Raw genomic sequence first — 20,572 nt, forward strand, 5'->3', positions numbered from 1 at the left:
GGTGGCTCAATATACACTTTTGCAAGCTCATTTTATAACATTGTTTTAGAACATTTCTTTTTTTTTTTTTTTTTTTTTTTTTTTGAGACGGAGTCTTGCTCTGTCGCCCAGGCTGGAGTGCAGTGGCTGGATCTCAGCTCACTGCAAGCTCCGCCTCCCGGGTTTACGCCATTCTCCTGCCTCAGCCTCCCGAGTAGCTGGGACTACAGGCGCCCGCCACCTCGCCCGGCTAGTTTTTTTTTTGTATTTTTAGTAGAGACGGGGTTTCACCATGTTAGCCAGGATGGTCTCGATCTCCTGACCTTGTGATCCGCCCGTCTCGGCCTCCCAAAGTGCTGGGATTACAGGCTTGAGCCACCGCGCCCGGCCTGAACATTTCTTTTTAAAGTCTGCCATACTATAATAATAAAGTTTTCATTTTACTGGTAACATAGTATTCCCTTTTATTGATGTGCTGTAATTTATTTATCTGGAATTAGGGGTTATGTTTGAGAAGACCGGGAATAAGCCTTCCTAGACGTAAATCACTAGCTGTGGAAACCAAAGATCCCAAGATAATGTGACTATGCTACATACTGGGGCAATTGCTTTTATTTATTTATTTTATTCATTCATTTAAAAGATGAAGAGGTAGGGTGTGGTAGCTCATGCCTGTAATCTCAGTCCTTGGGAGGCGGAGGCAGGTGGATCACCTGAGGCCAGGAGTTCGAGAGCAGCCTGACCAACATGGAGAAACCCTGTCTCTGCTAAAAAATACAAAATTAGCACGGTGTGGTGGCGCATGCCTGTAATCCCAGCTACTCGGGAGGCTGAGGCAGGAGAATCGCTTGAACCCGGGAGGCTGAGGCTACAGTGAGCCGAGATTGCGCCATTGCACTCCAGCTTGGGCGAGAAGAGTGAAATTCTGTCTCAAAAATAAAAGTAAAATAAATAAATAAATAAAAGATGGGGTCTCACTATGTTGGCCTGGGCTGTTCTCAAACTCCTGGGATCAAGTGATCCTCCCACCTTGGCCTCCCAAAGTGCTAGGATTACAGGCGTGAGTCACTGTGCCCAGCCGGGGCAATTGCTTTTAATTTTAGTTGCATGGAAGAAGGGTTTGGTACTAAGATAAATGGGCTGGGCATGGTGGCTCACGCCTGTAATCCCAGCACTTTGGGAGGCTGAGGTGGGTAGGTCATGAGGTCAAGAGATCAAGACCAGCCTGGCCAACATGGTGAAACCCTGTCTCTACTGAAAACACAAAATACAAAAAAATACGCGAGAATCACTTGAATCAGGAGGTGGAGGTTGCAGTGAGCTGAGATCGCGTCACTGCACTCCAGCCTGGCGACAGAGCAAAACTCCACCTCAAAAACAAAAACAACAACAAAAAAAGGGAAATGTAAGTAAAAAAATACTGAAAAATAGTTTATTTTTTAATGTTTAAAACTCTTTAACGCTCTGCACTTCGCATGGTAGCAAAAAAGCTCTTTCTTCCTTAGGTAGCTGGCTTAATTTTTCTTTTGTGGTTCACAATGATGTACATTTAAATTTGACCTCTAAGCAATTTTTGTGGTGTTCCAAACGGAATACTTTAGCTAACTCTACTTTGCAACCTGCAAACTTCTTATGTGGAAACCCCAAACTAAGTTTGGCCTGTGTTCCCTACATACCTCAGAGGAAATTGTGTTTTGGCTTCGTTCCACTATTTACTAGCCTTGTAGTCCAGGGTTGCACCGTACAGTAGCAGCGTGGCAGAGGATCTGAATTCCGTAAACATTCTGTTCTTTAAACCACTCGTTGGTGGCTGACTCCACCCTGAGAGTGTAGGTGTGTGTGTAGGTGGGTGGGTAGGTAGGGGTGGTGGAAGTTGGTGGTACCCTATGCTAATTTATAAAATGGCACTCTGACCTGGCGCGGTGGCTCATGCCTGCAATCCCAGCACTTTGGGAGGCCGAGGTGGGCGAATCACCCGAGGTCAGGAGTTCGAGACCAGCCTGGCTAACATGGTGAAACCTCATTTCTACTAAAAATACAAAAAATTATCTGGGCATGGTGGCGCATACCTGTGTAGTCCCAGCTACTTGGAAGGCTGAGGCAGGACAATCGCTTAAACCCAGGAGGCGGAGGCTACAGTGAGCCGAGATCACATCATTACACTCCAGCTTGGGCAACAAGAGGAAACTCTGTCTCAAAAAAAAAAAAAAAAAAAAAAAGGCCGGGCACGGTGCCTCACGCCTGTAATCCCAGCACTTTGGGAGGCCGAGGTGGGTGGATCATGAGGTCAGGAGATCGAGACCACCTTGGCTAACACGGTGAAACCCCATCTCTACTAAAAATACAAAAAATAGTCGGGCACGGTAGCGGGGACCTGTAGTCCCAGCTATTCGGGAGGCTCAGGCAGGAAAATGGCGGGAACCCGGGAGGCGGAGCTTGTAGCGAGCCAAGATCCGGCCACTGCATTCCAGCCTGGGCGACAGAGTGAGACTCCGCCTCAAAAAAAAAAAAAAAAAAAAAAAAAAAAAAAAGGCACTCTTTAACAGAACCCCAGTGGAAGAGGGGAGAGGATGTGTCTTTTAGCCAAGTCAGTTTCTTGGAGCCTGTTTCTCCTTATTTGTAAAGCTAAGTTACTTATGTTTGACTAGCCGGACTCAGGAGGTTGTCCAGAGGGTCAGATTAGATTACACACATGAAAGTGCCTCATGAACAATGTGATATCAATATTTAATAATAAAAATGATAATTATTATCGCACCCATGGCCTCATTTCTTTCCAGCCACTTGGCATGCCCCCGTAGTTCAGGGACAAAATTGTACAGATGGGCCTGCTTGGTTCAACTTTTTTCGTGTGTTTTTGAGACAGGGTCTCACTCTGTCGCCCAGGCTTGGCTAACTGCAACCCCTGCCTCCGGGGTTCAAGCGACTCTCCTGCCTCAGCCTTCCAAGTAGCTGGGTTTACAGGTGCCCACCACCATGCCTGGCTAATTTTGTATTTTTAGTAGAGATGGAGTTTCACCATGTTGGCCAGGCTGGTCTCGAACTTCCGATCTTGGGAGATCCGCCCGCCTCAGCCTCCCAAAGTGCTGGGATTACAGGCGCGAGCCATTGCGCCGGCCTACTTAGAGCAATTTTTGTAAAGTATTTTGAATCCGTGCATGAAAATGACTAAGGAAAAAGGTGCAACCTTCTCTCTATGACACCCAGGTCCTAAACTCAAGATTTGTGGTTAGTTCTGGGCAGGCTGGTGGCTCACACCTGTCATCTCCACACTTTGGGAGCCCGAGGCAGGCGGATCACCTGAGGTCAGGAGTTCAAGACCAGCCTGGCCAACATAGCGAAACGCTCTCTGTATTAAAAATGCAAATATTAGCCGGCTGCGGTGGTGGGAGCCTGTAATCCCAGCTACTTGGGAGGCTGAAGCACGAGAAATTGCTTGACCCCGGGAGGCAAAGGTTGCAGTGAGCCGGGATGCCGCACCTGCACTCCAGCCTGGGCAACAGAGCGAGACTGTCTAAAAAAAAAAAAAAAAAAAAAAAAAAAAAAAAAAAAAAAAAAAAAAAATTGTGCAGTTGGTTCTGTTCTGTTTGGCACCCAGCCTGGTGCTGTGTTGTATTGTACTTTGTTGCCAATCTAGCGGAAGGATTTTGGTCTAGGTAGGTCACCTTTACTTTAAACAGGCCAAGGTATCAGGCCCCCTTTACGTTCACACGGAAAAGACTCGCGTCATATGTTAGTAATTATTTATCAGGTTAGGAATTGTCTGGTTAGACTTTCTTTGGCCCTGGTCATTAATTCATGGAGTCATAGACCGAAAGCCCATTCCGTAAGGGTTTCAGCTAACATGAGTCCAAGTCTTCTTTCTACATACGAGGAAACTGAATCCCTGGAGTTTAAGTGACTTGAGCTGTGCATGAACCGCGGTACTGGGCGTGGAATCCATTCTTGTGAGTCATCCTCTTAACTCTTCGTAAAATATGTTGCAAAGACACCATAAAACCATAGAATACCACCTGGAGCATGCTCCTTCAGTTAAAAAGAAAGCAAAAATCTTACAGGAGACAGCAAAGAGTTTGGGATGCCCGTGGATGAACACCATTTCATCTCTGCTATCTTCTCCGCCCCCACCTGCCTCGCCTGCTCCCACTTCCTGGACTACCTGACCTAGCTCCGCCTCCTCCAGGTGGCCCCACCGCTTCCTGGTAGCCCAGCCCCTCCCCCGCCTCCCGCCAAGCGGAACCAATGTCTGTCCGCTCTGGGGTCGGCCGGATCTTTCTCGCTCAGACTCTTCGCAGCGGTGACTCGGCAGCAGCGTCTCGCGTCATCAGTGACAGCCCTGACCCTTGCTACGCTTTGCGTCGCTCTGCCAGAAGCAGTCGCCTCCTCCTTGGCAAATAGTCCTCGGCAGGGTCCGAGTTCTTGGTTAATCCGAGAGGAGAGGCACGAGAAGTTGCAGTGCAGGGACACGGAAGCGACTAGACGAGGAGGCCAGGGAGCGAAGTTTCCTCAATAGTGTGTGAAGTTAGTTAAAAACTCTCTTCTTCCTTAGGATCCCTCCGCCTGCAGTAGCAGTGGTGAGGCCGAGGGAGCCGCCATTTTGGATGTTCGGTTCCTGCTGCCACTGCTGCCGCCGCCCCCGGAGCTGCTGGTTTCATTCGAGATTTCGGGCCGGTGAGTGTCACTGGCGGCACTTAGAGCATATTGCTGCTTTTGCCCCGCCGCTGGCGCGGGCGCTCGACCGGAAGCTTCCTTTCAGTTTCAGGGGTCCGGTCCCAGGCTGTGGGTGTTGAGAAGAGAGGACAGAGAGGCTGGGCCAGGAGGGGCCGGGAGCCCCAGGGGCTGCTCCGACTTCTGGAGGGCCGACCCTGAGGCCTCGGACCGGGAGGTTCCGCGCGCAGCGGTGTTCCGGGTAGTGGCGTTGCCCCGCGGGTACGGGCCTCCTTGAACCTTTGACTTTCTTAGGCTGCGATCTTTGAGGGCTCATTCAGGGAGCCTGGGGTTTAGCGCGGCGGGCCCCACCCCCGCGTGTCTTCTCTGAGCCACGTACCAGCAGCGTTCTTGTGTCTTGTACCCGTGTCAGGTCTCTCAGATAACTCTCAGCATTTCCAAATGCCCAGTTAATCGCTGCCTGCCCTTGCAGTGCCGTCCTCTCGGAACCAGACATCGGCCTCGCCTCTCTCTAACCTTCCAACCAACTTCTTTCCCAATTTTCCGCGCGCGCGTGTGTGTGTGTGTGTGTTGTTGTTTTGTTTTTTTCAGCCTACCTGCGAGTGTACTGTTTACCCTTTTCTCAGCTCCTGGGCCTGCGGACGTCAGCGTCTAATAATTCTCCCGGGCTTCCTGATTGCCTGAAAGAGTCGGGACGATTCAGTTGATTGTTTCCCGGTTAGGAGACTTGGTGTAGGAGATCCATCGAAACACTCGCTCAGAGTGTGCTTCAGCAGTAATGTTTATGAGGCAGATTAAATGGCTTTTGGGAGGCGGGAGCTGTCAAATGTTTTCTCATTTGTGGATTCCCTTCCTGTGCTGAACACTTAGCTTTTTGGTACTCACTGACACTTGTGTGGTGTTTTTTTTTTTTTTTTTTAATCCTCCCCTATTACATATCCCTGAGCATGGAAATCTGTCCATGGAGAAAAATATTAATCTGAGGTAGGTAGAAAGGAGAGTTGGGCTGCTTTACAGTGATTCGTTAACCGAGGAGAGGAGTTAGTGCTTTCTTAGTGACCTTAACTTTGAGGTGTTTGTACAGTAATGATCTTTGCTGACTGATTCTAAAAAATACTTGTAATGACTTCATGTATTGGGTTTTTCTGGGGATAGTTGAATTTTAAATATTCACTTCCACCCTTCCCTAGAATGCTTGTCAAATACCTAAGTTGTCATACAGCCTAACTTTCAAGTTTGAAAAATATGAACCCTCTAAGTACTAGTAATCTAGTCACTTTTATTCTAAAAGCATGTTTGCAGTCTAGCATGCTTGAATGAAAAGTATTTCTTTGTTTTAATTTTTATTATTATTATTATTTTTTGAGACGGAGTCTGGCTCTGTCTCCAGGCTGGAGTGCAGTGGCACGGTCTCGGCTCACTGCAACCTTCGACTCACTGCAACCTACGCCTCCTGGATTCAAGCAATTCTCCTGCCTCAACCTCCCAAGTAGCTGGGACTACAGGTGCACGCTGCCACGCCCGGCTAATTTTTTGTTGTTGTTGTATTTTAGTAGAGATGGGTTTCACCATGTTGCCCAGGCTGATCTCGAACTCCTGAGCTCAGGCAATCCGCCCACCTTGGCTTCCCAAAGTGCTAGGATTACAGGCGTGAGCCACGGTGCCTGGCGAATAAAAAGTATTTCACAGTAATTCACTGATATATTTCCTACGTTTCAAGTTAGGCGAGTGTGATTGAATCACCCTTATTTCATCTCAGCCTGGGTTTTTACATCTGCAAAAGAGAAGTTAACTTATTTGAGATCACAGTCTAGTGGATGAAATTTAAATTTATAACTTGAACTGAGTCAAGCTTTTTAATACTGCTAAGCCACATATATAGATGCATTATTCTTATCAGGTTATTGAAATGAGATTGTAGATAAATTCCTGTATAGGTCATATGATGTCTCAGGAGAAAACAGTATTTTCAGTGTAAATACTCAGTGATCTTGTTGCTTGTTTTAAGGAGATTTTTCAAAAACATGTTAGTTACTATTAGATATGTGAGTTCTGTATTACCCTGAAGCTATGTAATTTTCTCTTTTGGTTTAAAGGAACTGTCAAACACTGAACACCTATGTAATGATCGCTCATTTACTAAGTATGCCCTTGCAGTTACTACTGAAATGTGCCATTTCTGACTTAGACTTTTCAAGTAAGGTGTTAGCAGAGCTATCACATAGATGTTAGTTAACTCAGTGTTTTTCATGCTTTAATATGTTGGTATTTAAATGTCATTCAGGCGGGTGCTCTGTGGCTCATGTTTGTAATCCCAACACTTTGGGAAGTGGAAGGTGGATCCCTTGAGCCCAGGAGTTAGAGGCCAGCCTGGGCAACATAGTGAGACTCTGTCTCTACCAAAATATTTTAAAATATTAAACTTTTAAAAATTCATTCTTAGATAGTTTGCATTCACTGGGGGAAGGGTCCTTTTGCCTTAACAAATTCCTAGCAAAGTGTTGTTTAGTGCACCATTGATCAGTGCATATTTGAATATCTGCTTTGTGTTTAGGAAACCTCCGTTTCTTTTGGGAGCAGTTGCTTATTCTTTGGTCTGACCTCTATCATTGTTAGCAGTTCTAGATTTGAGGGCAGATTTTAGAGTGAAACTATAAAGTACAGAAATTGCCAGGAATGCCTTGGTGATATTTCACCCCAGTGTTTATTTTAAAAAGGAGTTTTAAAAATCAGTGGTATGCAAACCAAAACCGACTTCTTTATGATTTATAAAAACTCTTATTTTTTATTATTTTTATTGTTTGAACAGGGTCTCACTCTGTTGCCCAGGCTGGAGTGCAGTGGTCTCTGCTCACTGCAGCCTGGACCTCCTGGGCTCAAGCAATCCTCCTGCCTCAGCTCTCCACATAGCTGGGACTACAGGCGTGTTCCACCACGCAGGGCTAATTTTTGTATTTTTTGTATTGATAGTATTTTGTCATGTTGCGCAGGCTGGGCTCAAGCAATCCTCTTGCCTTGGCCTCCCAAACAAAGTGCTGGGATTACAGGTGTGAGCCACCTCACCTGGCCAAAACTCTTTAATTTATACAAATTTTAAAAATTGAATGAGTATTTTCCAAGAGATTATTTTTAATTTAAAAAGTTGAATTGGCAACCTACATACCAAAACACATTTTTCACAATGCTTAATCCCCTTATTTGCATTTGACGAGGATTTTAAAATTTTGTGTATATAGCAGGACTTAATTGCTATCAAAACTTTAAAACTCTTACTTAGAGCTTCAGAAAATTAAAAAGTACTATTTTAAGTGCTTGTAATTTAGTCTATCCTTGCTTCATGAATTGTTTTCAGTTCTTGTTGTTTTGTTTTGTTTTTTGAGACAAAGTCTTGCTCTGTCTCCCAGCCTGGAGTACAGTGGCTGGATCTCGGCTCACTGTGCAACCTCCACCTCCTGGATTCCAGTGATTTCTGCTGCTTCAGCCTCCCAAGTAGCTGGGGTTACAAGCGTACGCCACCATGCCCAGCTGATTTTTGTATTTTTAGTGGAGGTGGGGTTTCACCATGTTGGCTAGGCTGGTCTCGAACTCCTGACCTCAAGTGATGCACCCACCTTGGCTTCCCAAAGTGCTGGGATTATAGGTGGGAGCCGCTGTGCCCAGTCTGTTTTCAGTTCTTGATTTTGGCTTTCTTTATTCTCTGTTGCTTTTACTCAGTTTCTAATGCAGAATAGTGTTGAAAGTAGCAAACAATTTTTTTCCCAACTCCTCTCAGCTTATAACTAACAAGCAATTTTATTTTTATTGATTTATTGATTGAGACGGGTTCTCACTGTTTCACCCAGGCTGGAGTGCAGTGGTACAATCTCAGCTCACTGCAGCCTCGACCTCCTCCCAGGTTCAAGTGATCCTCTCACTTCAGCCTCCTAAGTAGCTGGGACTGTAGGCATGTGCCGCTGGATTTATTATTATTTTTTTGTATAGACGGGGTTTCGCCACATTCCCCAGGCTGGTTTCAAATTCCTGGTCTCAGGAGGTCCTCCCACCTCTGCCTCACAAAGTGCTGGTATTAAAGGTGTGAGCCACCATGCCTTGCCCACAAGCAATTTTAAACTTAAGAGAGTAGGCTGGTGCAGTGGCTCATGCCTGTAATCCCAGCACTTTGGGAGGCCGAGGCAGGCGGATCACTTGAGGTCAGGAGTTTGATACCAGCCTAGTCAACATGATGAAATCCCATCTCGACTAAAAATAAAAAAGTTAGCCAGGCATGGTGGTGTGCATCTGCATTCCCAGCTACGTGGGAGGCTGAGGCAGGAGGATTGCTTGAACTGGGAGGTGGAGGTTGCAGTGAGCTAAGATCGTGCCACTGCACTCCAGCCTGGGTGACAGATGGAGGTTCTGTCTCAAAAAGAAAAAAAGAAAAAAAAATTAAGATAGCCTATAGGTTTATATAATCTTTTGTATTTCTTGGCTTACAGGTTTTGAAATTATCTTTGTTGGCTGGGTGGCTCACGCCTGTAATCCCAGCACTTTGGGAGGCCGAGGTGGGTGGATCATGAGGTCAGGAGATGGAGACCATCCTGGCCATCATGGTGAAACCCCATCTCTACTAAAAAATACAAAAATTAGCTGAGCATGATGGTGCATGCCTATAGTCCCAGCTACTCGGGAGCCTGAGGCAGGAGAATCACTTGAACCCGGGAAGTGGAGGTTGCAGTGAGCTAAGATCGTGCCACTGCACTCCAGCCTGGGGACGGAGCAAGACTCCGGCTCAAAAAAAAAAAAAAAAAAAAAAAATCTTTGTCTAAGTGTAGTAGCATTTTTCCAGTTGCCTTTTTGTATAGAAAATTTTATTTCAATGAGGTCAAGAAAGAGAAAAGAGAAAAAAAGAGTTGTCTTTTTTTTTTTTTGAGACGGAGTCCTCCTCTGTTGCGCAGGCTGGAGTGCTGCACTGGAGCGATCCCCGCTCACTGCAACCTCTGCCCCCGGGTTCAAGCAATTCTCCTGCCTCAGCCTCCCAAGTAGTTGGGACTACAGGTATGCGCCACCATGCCTGGCTAATTTTTGTGTTTTTAGTAGAGACGAGTCTCACTCTGTCGGCCAGGCTGATCTCGAATTCCTGGGCTCAAGTGATCCACCAGCCTTGGCCTCCCAAAGTGCTGGGATTACAGGTGTGAGTGCGGTGTCATTGTTACTTTAAAGATACACGTGAAGTTTTTTCTTCACTGACAAAGTAACACAATACACTTAATATGGCATGAGTTTTGGTTGCTGAAGAAACTGGTTAAAGTTTGAAGGGTCCAGAAGTGGGAGAAAAAAAACATACTTGACAAATGTGTTGAGTCAGCATTAACACTTTAGCATAAAAGGGCAAGGTTTAGGATGAGATGATTGAAATGAAAAATGCTTTTTTTCACTAGGTACTCGGAAATTTTACTTTTAAAAAAAGCCTACTCAGACCATTGAAGAAATTTGATTAGTAAATTATAAATGTTGGCAAGAAATTAAGTAGGTTTAGAAGGAAGAAGGCAGTTTTTTAAAAGATGAGGAAAAAATACATGTGATTTTGGTAACTTATAAATAATTAAAAACATCTTATTTTTTATTTACTTTTTTGAGACAGGGTCTCACTCTATCACCCAGGCTGGAGTGCAGTGGTGCCATCTTGGCTTACTACAGCCACCACCTCCCGGATTCCTGCAATTCTCATGCCTCAGCCTCCCTAGTAGCTGGGACTGCAGGCATCTGCCACCACACCTGGCTAATTTTTGTATTTTAGTAGAGACGGGGTTTTGTCACGTTGGCCAGGCTGGTCTCGAACTCCTGACCTCAGGTGATTCACTTGCTTCAGCCTTGCAAAGTGCTGGGATTATAGGCATGAGCCCCTGAACCTGGCTGAAATATTTTAAATATTTCAAAGATATGTAAAGATGTTACACGTTTTCTAAACCTAAAAATAAACTTCACTGGCCAGGCCTGGTGTCTCATGTCTGTAATCCCAGCACTTTGGGAGGCCAAGTCGGAAGGATCACTTGAGGACAGGAGTTCAAAACCAGCCTGGGAAACACAGTGGAACCCTGGCTCTACAAATTTTTTTTTTTTCTTGAGACAGAATTTCCCTCGGTCACCCAGGCTGGAGTGCAGTGGTGCGATCTCGGCTCACCTCAACCTCCGCCTCCTGGGTTCAAGCGATTCTCCTGCCTCAGCCTCTGAAGTAGCTAGTATTACAGGTGCCCGCCACCATGCCCAGTTAATTTTTGTACTTTTAGTAGAGATGGGGTTTCACCATATTGGCCAGGCTGGTCTTGAACTCCTGACCTCGGGTGATCCACCCTCCTTGGCGTCCCAAAGTGCCGGGATTACAGGCATGAGCCACCGTGCCTGGCCCCAAATTTTTTAAAGTAGCTGGATGTGGTGTCTTTGCCAGTAGCCTTAGCTGCTTGGGAGGCTGAGGCAGGAGGATCACTTGAACCCAGGAGTTCAGGGCTGCAGTGAGCTAGGACTGTGCCATTGCACTCCAGCATGGGTGACAGAGATAGACTATCTCAAAAAAAAAAAAAAGTAAAAAACACTTCTTTTTCTTCTTTTTATGACTGAACAATTTCTCAACAGTGAGGTTTAGTTAAATAGGTTCACTAACTTGAGCTGTAAAAACGCTAATGGACCTCCTTTTGCTTTGTGTTGTACAACTGTATAATTATTTATATAAGTTAGCTCTTTCAACCAAATGCACATTGAGTATCCCTTATCTGAAATACTTGAGACCAGAAGTGTTTCATATTTTGGAATTTTTTGGGTTTTGGAATATTTGCATTACACCAGTTGTACATCCCTAATCCTAAAATCCAAAATCTGGAACACTTGAAGAGCATTTCTTTTTTTTTTTTTTTTTTTTTGAGACGGAGTCTCACCCTGTTGCCCAGGCTGGAGTGCCGTGGCGCGATCTCGGCTCACTGCAAGCTCCGCCTCCCGGGTTCATGCCATGCTCCTGCCTCAGCCTCCTGAGTAGCTGGCACTACAGGTGCCCGCCACCACGCCTGGCTAATTTTTTATATTTTCAGTAGAGACGGGGTTTCACTGTGTTAGCCAGGGTGGTCGCGATCTCCTGACCTCGTGATCCGCCTGCCTTGGCCTCCCAAAGTGCTGCGATTACAGGTGTGAGCCACCATGCCCGGCCTTGAAGAGCATTTCTTCAAGCATCATGTCAACAATAAAAAAATGTCAGGTTTTGGAGCATTTCAGATTTTGGATTAGGGATGTTTACCCTATAGTGTTACATCATCTATTCTATGACAGTCGTAATTACCCAAAATTTTAACAGATTATCAATGAATATGCTTCAATATTTCAGTGCTTAGTTAAGTACTGTATATACTCATGTAAATGTACATATGTAGAATTTTTTTGTTTTTACTAAGGAGAGATCCTATTATTTATATTACTCTATAACACGCTTTTTTTTTTTTAAACATGTCATGGTCAGTAAATATAATTCTTTTTCTTGTTTTGTTTTGTTTTTTGAGACAGAGTCTTACCCTGTCGCCTAGGTGGAGGCAACCTCCACCTCCTGGGTTTAGCGATTCTCCTGCCTCAGCCTTCAGAGTAACTGGGATTACAAGCACCTGCCACCACACCCAGATAGTTTTTGTATTTTTAGTAGAGATGAGGTTTTGCCATGTTGGCCAGGCTGGTCTCAAACTCCTGACCTCAAGTGATCTGCCTGCTTTGGTCTCCCAAAGTGCTGGGATTACAGGCATGAGCCATCACGCCCGGCCAATATAATTCTTTTTTGTTTTGGTTTTTTTTGAGACGGAGTTTTGCTCTTGTTGCCCAGGCTGGAGTGCAATGGTGTGATCTCAGCTCACTGCAACCTCCGCCTCCCAGGTTCAAGTGATTCTACTGCCTCAGCCTCCCTAGTAGTTGGGATTATAGTCATGTGCCACCATGCCCCGCTAATTTTGTATTTTTAGTAGAGACATGGTTTGTCCATGTTGGTCAGGCTGGTCTTGAACTCCTCACCTCACATGATCCGCCTGCCTCGGCCTTCCAAAGTGCTGAGATTACAGGCGTGAGCCACTGCGCCTGGCCAATATAATCTTTACTATTATTTTTTAAAATAAGAGATGAGATTTTGCTGTGTTGCTCAGGCTGGTCTTAAACTCCTGGGCTCGACCAGTCTGCCTGCATCGGCCTCCCAAAGTGTTGGGATTACAGGCATGAACTACCGCACCCAGCCACTATAATTCTTTATTATTATTATTATTATTATTATTATTATTGTTGCTGTTGTTGTTTTAAGATGGAACTTCGCTCTGTTGCCCAGGCTGGAGTGCAGTGGCATGATCTCGGCTCACTGCATACTCCGCCTCCCAGGTTCGCGCTGTTCTCCTGCATCAGCTTCCCGAGTAGCTGGGACTACAGGCACCTGCCACCACGCCTGGCTAATTTTTTGTACTTTTAGTGGAGACGGGGTTTCACCATGTTAGCCTCATGATCCGCCTGCCTCGGCCTCCCAAAGTGCTAGTATTATGGGCATAAGCTGCCGCACCCAGCCTATTATTTTTTTTAAGAGGAGATGAGATATTGCTGTATTGCTCAGGCTGGTCTCGAACTCCTGGACTTGAGCAGTCTGCCTGCCATGGCCTCCCAAAGTGCTGAGATTACAGATGTGAGCCACTGCACTCAGCCCACAGTAAATATAATTCTATCTTGTTCTTTTAAATAGTCCTATTGTGTCTTGTAGCATGGATGTACCATAATTTATTGTTATTTTCCTGTGAACGTTTAGATCATTTCTAGATTTTTGCCACTTAACAAAGTGCTACAATAAATATCCTTGTACATGCCACCTTATTTGCTGATGCTTTTATTTCTGTAGCATCTCCAAAGTAGGAATTCTGGGTTAACAGAGAAATATATTTTAAATATTTTTATTTCTAGATTACTCTCTAAATAGGTTACCATAATTTTCATCCCAAGTAGCTTCTTCATATCATCAAACCACTGGGCGTAAATACATAGTTTAATTTTTACTAGTCTGCTAGATGATAAATGGGTCATGCAGTTTGTCTTAATTTTAACTTCCCTGTTACTGGGGCTATCCTTATTTGGTATGTGTAATGGCCACTGGATTTCCTTTATTTAGAATTGTCTGCTCATGTCCTTGGTTCATTTTTCTTTCTTTTTTTTTTTTCTTCCTGTAGGAGCATTTATGGAATATTAATTCTTTTTATATGGCATGTGTATTTTTCTTGTCTTTCATTTATCCTTTTTTTTTTTTTTTCTGGGAGACGGAGTTTTGCCCTTGTTGCCCAGGCTGGAGTGGTGTGATCTCAGCTCACTGCAACCTCCGCCTCCTGGGTTCAAGCGATTCTCCTGCCTCAGCCTCCTGGGTAGATAAGATTACAGGCGCTCGCCACCATACCTGGCTAATTTTTGTACTTTTAGTAGAGATGGAGTTTTGCCATGTTGACCAGGCTGGTCTCAAACTCCTGACCTCAAGTGATCTGCCCGCCTTGGTCTTCCAAAGTGCTGGGATTACAGGCGGGAGCCACTGTACCTGCCCTCATTTATCTTTTAACCTTATTTGTTTCACAGACATTTTCAGGTAATTATATATATATTCCGCTTTTCCTCTTTGGTTTCTGAAACTGTCTTAGAAGAGTCCATTCCAGCTGGGTGCAGTGGCTCACGCCTCTAAATCCCAGCACTTTGGGAGGCCGAAGCTGGCGGATCACAAGGTTAGGAGATTGAGATCATCCTGGCTAACACGGTGAAACCCTGTGTTTACTTAAAATACAGAAAAACTAGGTGAGCGTGGTGGCATGCGCCACTGGGAGGCTAAGGCAGGAGAATTGCTTGAATCTGGGAGGCAGTGCAGTGAACTGAGATCGCGCCACTGCATTCCAGCCAGTGGGACAGAGCGAGACTCCGTCTCAAAAAAAATTTGTTTATTTTATTTTCTTGTAGACATGGTCTCAGTGTGTTGCCCAGGCTGGTTTCTAACTCATGGCCTCAAGTGATCCTTCCACCTTGGCCTCTAAAGTATTGGAATTACTGGCGTGAGCCACCGCACCCGGCCTTAACAGTTTTTGATGATAATTTGTGTGTGTCTATTTGTTCAAGTTTGTTTTAGGTCTTTCAACAGATGTTTTATAGATTTTATATTTTTTTCATATAGTTCCTATACCTTTCTTACTAAATTTATTCCTATGTATTTTATTTTTATACTATTGTCAATGGGACTGTTTATCCTCCATTTCTAACTAGTTAATATCAGATACATTAATTAAAAGTAAATATTATACCATCTTTAATTTTCTGTGGACAACTCCCCCACTCTCCTTGTATATCCAGAGTTAATAGAACTTGGATTCATGAAGAATATGCTAGGGAAAATTTGTCATCTTAGTACTATATTAAGTAACTGTTTTTTTTTTTTTTTTTTTGAGATGGATTCTTCCTCTGTCGCCCAGGCTGGAGTGCAGTGGCACGATCTCAGCTCACTGTAACCCCTGCCTCTCGGGTTCAAGTGATTCTCCTGCCTCAGCCTCCTGAGTAACTGGGGTCACAGGCGCGCGCCACCACGCCCGGCTAATTTTTGTATCTTTAGTAGAGATGGGGTTTCACCAGGCTGGTCAGCCTGGTCTTGAACTCCTGACCTCGTGATCTGCCTGCCTCAGCCTCCCAAAGTGCTGGGATTACAGGGGTGAGCCACCCCACCTGGCTATATTAAGTAACTTTCTAATGTTTCTGCTTGTCATCCTAGGGAAGAGTACCCTTAGATACATTTTTCTGGAATGAAGGACACCTTACTAACTTCGAAAGTTTACAGTTGCTTTATTTATACGTTTTTGTTAATTTGTTTGATTTTTTTCAAAGCAAGTTTTATTCCAAGTTTTACATGCTCATTACTTGAAAGATAGCAGACTATATATAGAAGTTAAAAAGGCATCTATATTTACATCAGATAACCTCCTTCAACATTAATTATACCCTTTGGGTGATGTTTTTAAGCCAAATTTTTGTTTTGAGAATTTGAAGATACTTCTTGAATTGAGAGTACTTTAGTATGGTTTTGCTAATAAGATTACGGTTGGGAGAGTGAAATTTTTAAAAATTTCATTAGTGTCAGATGTTTGCTTTGTTTAGCTATCATTGTTTACTGGCCTTTATTGCTTTTCGTGCATATATACACACACACACATATATATATATATATATATATATATATATATATATATATAAAGTTTTTGTAAGAGTCAGGGTCTTACTGTGTTGCCTAGACTGGTCTTGAACTCCTGGGCTCAAGCAATCTGCCCTCCTCGACCTCCCAGAGTGCTGGGATTACAGGCCTGAGCCACTGCGCCCAGTCTGCTTTTTATGCATCTCAGTGCTGTTGAATTGTTAGTAGGCATGTTTGCATTTACAGGCATTTTGCTTTTTAGATCTCAGTTCTTGTGAATTCTGGTTATGGATAATTAAGCATAAAAGATTCCTGTAATTACTGTGACAATTTAGGGAGAATTGAACTTAAGTCCTCTTAGAGGGATGCCAGCTGGCTGCCTAGACAGGGTGGGGTGGTATCTCAATGTGATCATACGTTCCACAGCCTATTCTTTAGCCTTGAAGATCCAGAAATTCCATTTTAGTAGTTCATCTCCTAGGGGTGATTGAGACCAATCAAACACACTGATTTGTAAGTTATAATAATACTTTAGTATTGTAATTCACAAGGAGGGGATATGCTTTTCTCCTGAATTACCTGTGTCTGCATTCTACAGGACACTATTCCTTATATGGAAGTACTTGGGAGTTGAGGCACTTAAGGAAGCATTTAATAATCAGAAAGTTGCACTGTGAGTCTGAAATCAGAGCATATAAAGTTGGTCTTGAGTGCTTCATCATTTTAGGCCATGGTGAAACCTGATTAAAGAGTTATGCTTGTCTTACAATGGTGTTTGCCTCTCTAATGACCAGAATACTTATCCCCAGATTTATTTCATTTTATTATTATTAGTTTTGAGACAGTCTCACTCTGCAACCCAGGCTGGAGTACAGTGATTCGATCTCAGCTCACTGCAACCCCTGTCCCCTGGGCTCAAGTGATCCTCCCACATCAGCCTCCCGAATAGCTGGGACTACAGAAGCATGCGCCACCACGCCCAACTAATTTTTGTATTTTTAGTGGAGACTGGGTGTCGTTGTGTTGCTCAGGCCAGTCTTGAACTCCTGGACTTGAGCAGTCTACCTGCCTCAGCTTCCCGAAGTGCTGGGATGACAGGCGTGAGCTACCACGCCTGTAATCTGGCCTGTCCCCAGATTTAATCTCTCCTGTTCAGTGAAGTTCTCACTCTGGTCTTTTCCATTTATTCACTCTGTAGACCATTTCCCTTCTGTGAACACATTTCTTCGTATAGGGGAAGTAGGTGTGCACCCCTCAACTCCCCTCAAAAGAAAGAAAAGCACAAAAACACAGGCAGTGAGAAAACCAGCTAGGCTAGACCAGTGTAATCATAGCCAGAATATCTAAGATGTATTGTAAAGTAAAAGTCTGATTGAAGCATAATACAATCAGTTGATTTGGTTTAAGCTTTCCTAGTGTCACATTCTAGTCATAGTATTTTGCAAGTTGTAAATGCGTTAAAGCAACTCAGATACACATATGAAATAAAAATCTGAAATAGGGGTTCTGTATGGCACATAATATAAAAATACAGGCCATCTGGAGAATGCAAGAGGGAAAGCATGGTAACTTCTTTGGAGGGTTTTGCCTGATGTTAACTTACATCCCTTGAACATTCTCAGTCATACTTAAAGTCTGTGACTGACAACGGTAGTCAGTGGTGAAGTTAATTGAAGTCTCATTTATTTGCTTGAGTCTTTTCTCATTGTTTAGCCAGAAAGACTTCTTCAAGTACAATCTTTGTTGGTTAGGAAAATAGGTGATTTTCATGGTGAAAAATTAAATTTTAGAATTTTGTTTTTAGATTTAGAGCTCAAATAACCTGAGATCTATTAGGGGAAGACAGACCACATAGCTGCAGGAGCTCCAACTTTTTGGTTGTGTCCTTGACGGTTGGCTATCAGTAGCTGAAAGTGCACAATGAGCATTGTGAGTTCTGAAGCAGGGAGAATGTTATCTGGGCAGGGTAGAACAGAGAACTGGGTTGAGTTCTGACAGCCTTTTTCCATAGCTGTTGGTGAGCAGCCAGTACACCTTTATTTTGTGTGCTTTGAAAAGGACAATTTAACTTTTTTATTTTTTTTTATTTTTATTTTTTGTTGTTGAGACGGAGTCTCGCTCTGTCGCCCAGGCTGGAGTGCTGTGTGTGGCTGGATCTCAGCTCACTGCAAGCTCCGCCTCCCGGGTTTACGCCATTCTCCTGCCTCAGCCTCCCAAGCAGCTGGGACTACAGGCGCCCGCCACCTCGCCCGGCTAGTTTTTTTTTGTATGTTTTTAGTAGAGACAGGGTTTCAATGTGTTTGCCAGGATGGTCTTGATCTCCTGACCTCGTGATCCGCCCATCTCGGCCTCCCAAAGTGCTGGGATTACAGGCTTGAGCCACCGCACCCGGCCGACAATTTAACTTTTTTAAAAGATACTTTAGCATTTAGGATTTAATAAATACAATATTTATCAAGTTTGTATTCTTATAGGAGGATACAAGAGTGAACAAGGCAAATGAGGATCTAGCCTTAGGGAGTTTGTATTTAGTGGGAAAAATGGTTTTTCAAAGTTTAAAAAAGAAAAAAGTACTTCTCATGGCCTGAGAATGGTATTGCTGTATGAGAAAAATCTTTATCCTTAAAGGGATTTGTGGAGATGTTGGAAAATAGCCATCTTCCCCATCTTAGCCATAAATTTTGGGGAGAATTGAAACACGCACACATTATTTTTTCTTCTTCTGTTTAAATTTTTTTTTTCCTTTAGTTTGTTTATAATTTTGATTCCTTGGGCATGTAAAGTAATCTTATTTAGTTTAAGCTTCAAAACCCAATTTTGCGTAACCATTTTGGGTAGAAATTTTTCTAAAATGAATTTTATGTTTCCTTTTTTCCTCTGTTTTTGTCATTATTTATCATATAACTGTTAATGAACACTGAAACACGTTAATCTATAATCCGTGTCCCTTAAGTCAGACTTTTAGTATTTTTGTGTTCCCTTTCCATCCTTGTTTTAAGAGATGTTTTTATTATTTGCTTTAAAAAAACAGGACAGGGCTGGGCGCGGTGGCTCAAGCCTGTAATCCCAGCACTTTGGGAGGCCGAGACGGGCGGATCACGAGGTCAGGAGATCGAGACCATCCTGGCTAACACGGTGAAAACCCCATCTCTACAAAAAAAATACAAAAATCTAGCCGGGCGAGGTGGTGGGCACCTGTAGTCCCAGCTACTCGGGAGGCTGAGGCAGGAGAATGGCGTAAACCCGGGAGGCGGAGCTTGCAGTGAGCTGAGATCTGGCCTCTGCACTTCAGCCTGGGCAACAGAGCGAGACTCCGTCTCAAAAAAAAAAAAAAAAAAAACAGGACAAAGAGGGACACTTTATTTTGTTAGAGTGTACAAGCCATAATGATATAAAATATGGAACACTTAAGCGTAGAATGAAACCATTGACATACTAAATGTAAGTGGTTATATATAAATGGAGAAATTGAGAGAAACACAATCATAGTGGTAGAGTTGAACACACCTTTCTCTGTCTTTGATGGGTCAGGTAGTTAGTAAGGGCAGATGGTGTCTGAACTTTAAAATTTTTAGAACTTGGTTATAATACAGATATAATTTTGTATTCACGTTTTTTTCCCCTATGCATTGAATGTTAAATGTTAATCTTATTTTAACCACTTCTTGGAGAATCAAGGTCTTTTTGTAAAACCACATTATGGGCCAAGTGTGGTTGCTCACGCCTGTAATCCCAGGACTTTGGGAGGCCAAGGGGGACGGATCACTTGAGCTCAGGAGTTTGAGACCAGCCTGGGCAACATAATAAAACCTCATCTCTACAAAAGATAAAAAAAATAGCCTGGTGTGGTGGCTTGCGCCTATAGTCACAATTACTTGGGGAGCTGAGATGGGAGGATCGCTTGAACCAAGGAGGCAGAGATTGCAGTGAGCCGAGGTCCCGCCACTGCACTCCAGCCTGGATGGCACAGTGAGACCCTGTCCCAAAAAGAAAGCAAAGAACAACAACAAAAACTACATTGTGGTACTATTTATAATTTATTGGTGCTCTTAGGACCTTAGTGGGAGTTGGCTACTTTTTGGATACACACTAAGTAGCTCCAGACTGTTTTAAAAATGCTTGTTTCTGCTGTATATAGGTTTTTATTTATTTGTTTGTTTTTGTTACTGCTTTTGTTTCTTCCCTTGGTGTTGGGTGACATTTTAACTATCATAAGTGTCCTTTTCTAAAGCAGTTTCTATCTCCTGGGTCCACCCTCCTCCCCTCTTTCCCTTACAGTTTCCTGATTTGTAGCTTCTATTCCAGAACAGGCTGAATGAGGACCTCTATTTGGAGTAAAGTAGATGTTTTAGTGTGTTGATGTGTCAGTCTCTATATTGGCTGCTTGAGATAATAAAAATGTGTTTTTGGATTCTCATCTATGTTCTGTATAGTTTCATTACTGTGTTCAGCACTTTTTAAAAAAAGGTTAGAGTTTATTATTGTTATTTCTTTTGTTTGTTTGCTTTTTGTGTTTTTGAGACAGGCTCTTGTGCCATTGCCCAGGCTGGAGTACAGTGGCCCGATCTCAGCTCACTGCAGCCTCACTCCTAGGCCCAGGTCATCCTCCCACCTCAGCCTCCCAAGTAGCTGGGACCACAGGTGCATGCATGCCACCATGCCTGGTTCATTTTGTTGATGTTTTGTAGAGACAGGGTTTTGGCATGTCGCCCAGGCTATTATTGAACTCTTGGGCTCAAGCGA

At 43.8% G+C, this 20,572-nt stretch overlaps 1 protein-coding gene across 5 annotated transcripts in view; it reads left to right on the plus strand.

Moving 5' to 3' along the window:
- The first annotated feature begins 4,329 nt into the window (after window positions 1-4,329).
- Window positions 4,330-20,572, plus strand: part of AP1G1 (adaptor related protein complex 1 subunit gamma 1) — a 90,602-nt gene continuing 74,359 nt past the window's right edge. For 2 of the 5 annotated variants that reach the window (XM_065536669.1, XM_045382603.2), the window contains exon 1: window positions 4,330-4,650. The gene's annotated coding sequence lies outside the window, so the exon portion shown is untranslated. Of the gene's footprint in view, window positions 4,909-20,572 lie in introns of all 5 variants that reach the window. The other 3 variants (XM_065536670.1, XM_065536671.1, XM_065536668.2) reach the window with 2 other exon arrangements.

The sequence above is a fragment of the Macaca fascicularis genome, chromosome 20 (genome assembly GCF_037993035.2).
Source record: "Macaca fascicularis isolate 582-1 chromosome 20, T2T-MFA8v1.1".
Classification (NCBI taxonomy): Eukaryota; Metazoa; Chordata; class Mammalia; order Primates; family Cercopithecidae; genus Macaca; species Macaca fascicularis.